Source organism: Peromyscus eremicus, chromosome 1 (genome assembly GCF_949786415.1).
Source record: "Peromyscus eremicus chromosome 1, PerEre_H2_v1, whole genome shotgun sequence".
NCBI classification, from domain to species: domain Eukaryota; kingdom Metazoa; phylum Chordata; class Mammalia; order Rodentia; family Cricetidae; genus Peromyscus; species Peromyscus eremicus.
The window spans coordinates 59,862,065-59,869,307 of record NC_081416.1 but is presented as its reverse complement, the minus strand read 5'-3'; the positions used below and the strand labels follow the sequence as shown (position 1 = coordinate 59,869,307).

Sequence of the window (7,243 nt, the reverse complement as noted above, 5' to 3'; positions counted from 1 at the left end):
GGATGACTGTCCAGACAGCCAGATGTCTTCGTCATTTCCATAGTTTTGGAAGTTGTTTGCACTGTACTTCCTGTTTACTCAGGTAATATTTTATCCTTCTCAGGTCTCTGATGGAGTTGAATACTAGATAGTAAGAGTTATAATATCAATTTCTTTGTTACCAAATTCAGAAAAACCACTTACAAAAGAGATGTAAAGTTTACAAATTTGAGAGACATAAAAACATAAGTTGTTTATCTAAAAAAAATTTTTTTGTTTTTTTTTTGGGGGGGGGCCTGGGGGGAAGCCAGTCACTTTATTCATCACTTAGGTAATCTAAAATTGTTTCCCTCTCCCTTGGATTCCAGCATGACATCAGAACTGTTCTAGACCATGCTGTCTTCTCCAGGTGGCTGAAGGCAGGATGAGATGTGTCCCCTTGCCATCTCTTCTTGGGATGGCTTCTGCAGTCCACACACACTCTGGTCCTCATGTCCACAAGCACTGCTTGTAGCTGTCCAGTGTCCATAATCACCCCATCCCTATCATGGTTTACAATGTTGCTTCCAGAGACGTCTACTTAAACAATGGGGTCCCCATATGTTCAGGCCTCCTCGATGGCGAGGTTGTAGCTGGCACCTACCCCTCCCTTGTAGGTGGTGGTCACAATCCTCATCCAGCCCCTTTCACCCCAGGGTTCGCCCCATGGTTACGGACAATCCAATACTCAATCCCATCACTGCTGACACCCCAGCCAGCCACGGAGATGATGTAGTTGATAAAGGTCTGGTCCTGATGCTCAGCATAGATGCCTCCGGTATAGTTAGACATCTTCTCTGTCACCATTATCCCGCAGGTGATGGGACCATTGGCGTAGATCTCTGCCATCATCTTCTCCCTACCCGAGAGGGAGCCATAGTCACCCACTCTCCAGAGGGTGTAATTCTGGATGGTGTGACACTCTTTGAATTCGGTGCAGGTCCCACACTGGTTAAACTTGTCACAGTCTTGGTCCTTGGCCTGGTAGTTATTGCAGGTTTCATCAGGGATGTCGTGCTTATGAGCATACGCCCACACCGGAAGGTCATTGCCTCCCTCACAGCAGCCAGCATTGCCGCAGTCGATGACGTTCTGCACTGAAAGCAGGATGGAGGGCCATGCGCCTTTTCTCTTGATGTTGATGCGGTCTGCCATAGCACTGGTGCTACCGTGGGCCCAGCAGGAACCACAGTACTGTGGGATGTGCTGGTTCCTGGTGACGCTGACGTAGTTAACACCATCCACATTTCTCCATTCCCAGTGCTTGGAGAGATCCGAGGGGAACAGGTACTCATGCGGCCGAGGGTAAGTCCTTCGCCCCAGCAGGGCCAGCTGGTCCCCGCGAAGGGGCCAGTAGCAAGTCTGGCCCGTGCTGCGGGAGTAGAGACTGGCCCGTGCCGCGCCTGCCAGCAACAGCATCAGCAGCACCAGCCACGGCTGTTGCACAGACCCCGACGACGCCATGCTCCTGGCCTAATTGGATCCTGGATCACGCGCCACACCTTCGACCCCTTGACCTGACCTGAAGACGCACTAAAAAATGTTTTAAGGTCTAAAAATTTTTGTTTTGTTTTGTTTTTTTTTTTTAAGACAGGGTTTCTCTGTGTAGCTTTGGAGCCCTTCCTGGAACTCACACTGTAGCCCAAGCTGGCCTCGAACTCACAGAGATCCACCTGCCTCTGCCTCCTGAGTGCTGGGATTAAAGGCGTGCACCACCAACGCCCGGCTCTAAAAATATTTTTTTTAGGATGGAAATAAATGTTATGATAGAAAAGGAGTTTAGGTATAAAACTTTAGAATCACCAAGATAAGGTAGAAAATAGAGTATTTTCTCCAAATTTACCAAATACAAATGGACTTACTTAATAATTGTTTTTATTATATATAGTTTTACTGTGTTGAAGTTAAACCCTTCTCTTTTTATTTAGAAAAAAGGGGGGAACCTGAGTGATATTTGTTTACACTGTGCAAAGATGTGTCACTGTGATTAGTTTAATAAAAACCTGAAAGGCCAATAGCTAGACATAAAAGGTCAGATGGGACTTCCAGGCAGAGACAGGAACTCTGGGAGAAAGAGAGGAAACCCTAATGAGGCACAGAAGAAGTTGGATGTACAGAATGGAGGAGAGGTAAAAATCCACATGGCAAAACATGGGTTATTAGAAGTAGATTAACCATAGAATGCCCCAATGCCGGAGATGGTCAAAAGTACAAAGTCAGGATGTTTAAAGGACTATCTGGTGTCGCGTCCGCCTCGGCCAGCAAGAAAGACGCAACCCCAGGCTCTTCTCCAAGCAGTTTATTCAGGAACTTTGAACAATCTTCTGACCCCGGGGAAAGTCATTTTCTTCTCTCTCACACTCTCTCACTCTCTCACACTCTTTCTCACTCTCTTTCTTTCTCTCTCTCTCACTCATACTCACTCTCCCATTCTCTCTCTCATTCTCACTCACAGTCACCCCCACAGTCACCCTCACAGTCACTCCCTGGGAAAGTCAGCCCACGCCCTTTATAGCCACTGGGCAATCAGCCCCGTGGTGCCACGTGGACAATGCCGCTAGGGTCAGACATATGCAAGCAAGCCAGATTAGGTCCAGGTGTGCAGAAGCAAGCCAGATCCTAGCCTTAGCCAAATAAGGAGCATCTGCCATCGGGAAGGCAGAAACCAGACGCCGTGCCATCTTTGAGGCACGGCTGTGCACGGCTCTCTACAATCTGGTAGCAATTGATTAACCACAAAATGCCCTGATGCCGGAGGTAGTCTACAAAGTTTGACAAACAACAAGTTAAAACTGCAGAGTAAGATAACACAGAAATTCTGAAAAGCCCCTAAAACTTGAGCTCATCAGAATTGGACATACTAGCACCCCTAAATGATGTAACCTTATGGTTTTTTGCTTTTAAAACCTGAGTTTGCAGAGGGGCGGGCACCTCCTCCAGCCTCTACTGTATTGGATGGCTTGACGAGGTCCCTGCCACAGCTTGAACTGTTTCAATAAACCTTTCTTTTGCATTTTGATGAGTTTGTGTCTCTGGTGGTCTCTTTGGGGGTCTCGAGCACAGGACACAACATTTCCCATGTTCTCAATGTGGCCTAAAACTTTCTATAGGCTCTCACTCATACTAAAGGCCTTCTCTAGGTTCTTACTTGGATTTAAGGCTTTTTCCAAAATCTCATTGTAACTCAACTTCTCTACAGATTCTCTGTGAGTTCTAAAAGTTCCTGTGGGTTCTCCTTGGGGCCTAAGGCTTTTCCTACATTCTCATTGGACTTAAAGACATGCCCATGTTCTCACTGGGGCCTAAAAATTTTTCTAAGTTCTCATAGGGTGTATAAGCTCTTCACATTTTCTCTGGGTCTGAAGATTTTTCCATGTTTTCACTGTGGCCTACAACCTTCTACATGTTCTCACCTGGGCTAGAGTCCTTCTCCAGGTTCTCACTAGGATCTAGAACCCTTCTTCAATGTCTCATTTAGATCTTAGGCCTTTTCCATGATCTCACTGGTGCCTAAAACATTCTACAGTTTCTCACAGGGGCTGAAGTCCTCCTCTAGTTTCACATTGTGATGTAAAACTGTCCTCAAAGTATCATTAAGGCATAAAGCCTACCCAAGCTTCTCACCATGCCCTGAAACTTTGTACACTGGAATTTCACTGGAGCTTAAGGCTTTCTTCAATATCTCACTGGGGACTAAGGCATTCCCATCTTCTCCCTGGGACTTAGAGCTTCACCAGGTTGTGACTGGCACATAAAACCTTTTTCAGGCACTCACTAGGGCCTAAAGACTTACCAGGGAGTCACTATAATCTAAGGCTTTCCTCTTGTTCTCAATGAGTCTTAAAGGCTTGCCCAGGTTATCACTGGAGCCTGAACATCACCCAGAATTTCACTGGATCCTAAAGTGTTTCCTGGGTTCTCACAAGTACTATTAGAACTTTGACCAGTTTCACTGGGTCTGGAGGCTTTCTCCATGTTTACTCTGGGCCCTACAATATTCCACAGGTTCTCTCTTAGGCTTAAGGGCTTCTCCAGGTTCTCACTGTGATCTAATTCCATCTCCAAAGTCTCTTTGAAGCCTTAAGCCTTCCCTGGTTCTCACTGGAGCCTAGACTCATCTACAGGTTCTCACTTTGGCTTAATGCCTTCTGAAGGTTTGGACTGTGCTGTAAGTCCTTCCCTAAATTTTCCATGAGGCCTTAGCCCATGGCTAGGATCTCACTGGAACCTAAAACCTTTTAAATGTTCTCACTGAGGCTTGAGGCTTTCTCCAGTTTCTCACTGTGATTCAAGGCCTTCTTCCCAGTCTCATTGAGGCCTAAGTCTTTTCCCAGGCTTAAGGCCTTACCATGGCTTAAAACTTCTATAGGTTCTTTTCCATGTACTCACTGTGATCTAAGGCCTTCCTGAAAGTCTCATTTATGCATGAAGCCATCCCCAGTTTCTCAGTGGACTAAATTCTTTCTACAGGCTCTCAATGGAGCTTAAGTTATTCTTCATGACCTCAAGGGTGTCTGAGGTCATTCTCCTGTTCTCACTGGGTCTAAAAGGTTCTCCAGGTTCTTATGATGACTAAAGACTTCCCCAGGTTATCATTTGGACATAGGGCCTTCTTTCTGAGTTGTAACTGTGTTCTAAAGCCTTCCTCATGTTCTCACAGATTCTTTAACTCTTGTTTATGTTCTCACATGAAATAACATTTTGGCCTCTCACTGAGGCCTAAAAATTTCCCAAGCTTTCATAGGTTCTATAAGGCTTTAATGGGTTTTCACTGAGACTGAAGACCTTCTCAGTGTTTTCACTGTGACCAAAATGCTATCTACAGATTCTCACTGCATTGAAAGGCTTTCTCCAAAGTCTTGTTGAGGCCTTAGACCTTCCCTACTTCCTCCCAGGAACCTAGAACTTTCTAGGTGTTCTCACTGATGCTTGAGGCCTTCTCCAGGTTAGAACTGCAATTTAAGACATTCCTTTCCCAAAGTCTCGTTGAAGACTAAGTCCTTCCCCGGGTTCTCATTGGGGCCGAAAACCTTCTAGGTTCCCTTTAGAGCCTTTTCAAGTTCTTACTGGAGCTGAAATCCTTCTAAAGGTTCTCAGTGGTCTTAAGTCCTTCTCCAGATTCTCATCTGGATTTAAGGCCTTTCTAAAGTCTCATTGAGTCCTAAAGCCTTCTACTGGTTTTTAGTGAGGCCTAAAGTCTCCTATAGGTTCTCACTAGAGCTTAAGGATTTCCCAAGTTGTCCTAGCATCTAAGGTCTTCCCTATATTCTTAATGAACTTAAAGACTTGCCCAGGTTATTACTGGTGCCTAAGCCATTACCCAGGGTCTCATTTTTTCCTAAAATTTCCCCAAAGTTTTCACATTTCTATAAATCCTTTGAATGTTTAATCTTAGTTGAAGCCTGTCCCCATATCTTCACTGTAACCTAAAACATTCTATGAGCTCTCTCTGGGGCTTAAAGCCTTTTCCATGTTTTCATGGATATCTAAGGTCTTTTCCAAAGTCTTATTGAAGCCTTAGACCTTCCCCAGGTTCTCACTGGGACCTAAAATCTTCTATAGGTTCTCAATTGGAGCATAAGTTCTTCCCCCAGTTTCTTACTGCAATGTAAGACCTTGCCAAATGTTCCACGGGAGCTTAAGGCTTTCTCCAGATTCTCCCTACAGCCAAAAATCTTCCGCAGGATCACACTGGGGCCTAAGGCTTTCCCATGTAGTCACTAGGGTATGGCTTTCTCCAAAATCTCATTGATTCCTTTGGCCTGCCCTAGGATCTCACTTGAGTGTAATACCTTCTATAGGTTCCCAGGTTGTCACTGGAGTTTAAGGCCTTTCCCTGTTCTCACTGTGTCTTACAGATTTGCCCTGGTTCATACTGGAGCCCCAGACATTACTCATGTTGTCACTGGGGCCGTAAATTTTTCCTAAGTTTTCACAGGGTCTATAAGACACAGAACAAGTTTTGACTAGATCTGAAGACTGCCCCCATTTCCTCATTGTATCCTAAAACCTGTTCCAGGTTCTCATCAGAGCTTATGGCATTTTTTCAGGATTTCAATGGAGACTAAGGTCTTTCTCATGTTCTCACTGGATCTAAAAGATTCACTAGGTTCTAGCTAAAGATCTAACACAGTTGTGCTGAATAGTTTTATGTTAACTTGACACAATACAAAGTCATCAGAGAGCAGAGAACCACAATTAAGAAAATATCTGCGTCATATCAGACTGTAAGAAAGCCTGTACAGATTTTCTTAAACAGTGATTGATGGGAGAGGGCCCAACCCAGTATAAATTGTGATAACCCTGGGCTGGTGGTCATGGATTCCACACCATTATAGGCTAAGTAATCCATGATGAGGAAGCCACTAAGCAGCATCCTCCATGGCCTCTGCTTCAGCTCCTAATTCGAGGTTCCTTCCGTTTTGAGTTCCTGTCTGGACTTCCTTCAGTGATCAATAGTGATATGGTGAGCCAAGCAAACCCTTTTCTCCTCAACTTGCTTTTAGTCATGGTGTTTCATTGCAGCAATAGAAACCAGAGCTAAGACAAATTGGTACCAAGAATGGGGTATTGCTGTGACAAAACTGATCATGATTTTGAGAGAATAGTGGAAGGACTTTGAAACTTTGAGTAGGAAGAGCCACTGAGGTATTGAGCATTGAGAGCTCAGTGAGCTGTGGTGTTGGATAAGAATGCTGACAGCAGTGCAGATGATAGAGACCTGGCTTGTGAAGTTCCAGGAGTAAGTGGGCTCTACTGGGACTTTTGTGTGAAGAATATGTAGTTATAGTTACCTGGGTCTAAAGTATCAACTATGATTGACAAGATACCAGAACTATGAAAGTGAAAACATTGCTTTGCTGGGATGCTTGATGCTGGTCATCTTGAGCTGAGAATTAACAGTGATTGACAGTAGACCAGCATCATTGAGGTGAAATTTTCTGGAAAGTGTTTTGTGACACTCAGCACACAGAAGGTGTGTACCAGACATAGCCAGGGTTAACCTTGTGCTGGCAGCTGAATTTGGTAGTATAAAGTCACCCAGGTGGTGCTGGTTTTGAAGGTGTGAAGGAGTCATGGAGAGTGGCAGACTTGGCATTGTGTGGTAGGGCTGGATTGCCTGAGAGAGACCAGGAGAGGCTATTGGTGAAAGTTCATCTTAATTGTATCAAGAGATCTCAGCAGTTTTGGAGATGCCAGTACCATGGGATGACCACCAAGAATA

The 7,243-nt window shown here is 44.9% G+C and overlaps 1 pseudogene; it reads right to left on the bottom strand.

Moving 5' to 3' along the window:
* Positions 1 to 559: 559 nt before the first annotated feature.
* On the bottom strand, positions 560 to 1,482 carry LOC131898502 (cathepsin Z-like; annotated as a pseudogene).
* Between the last annotated feature and the right edge of the window lie 5,761 nt (positions 1,483 to 7,243).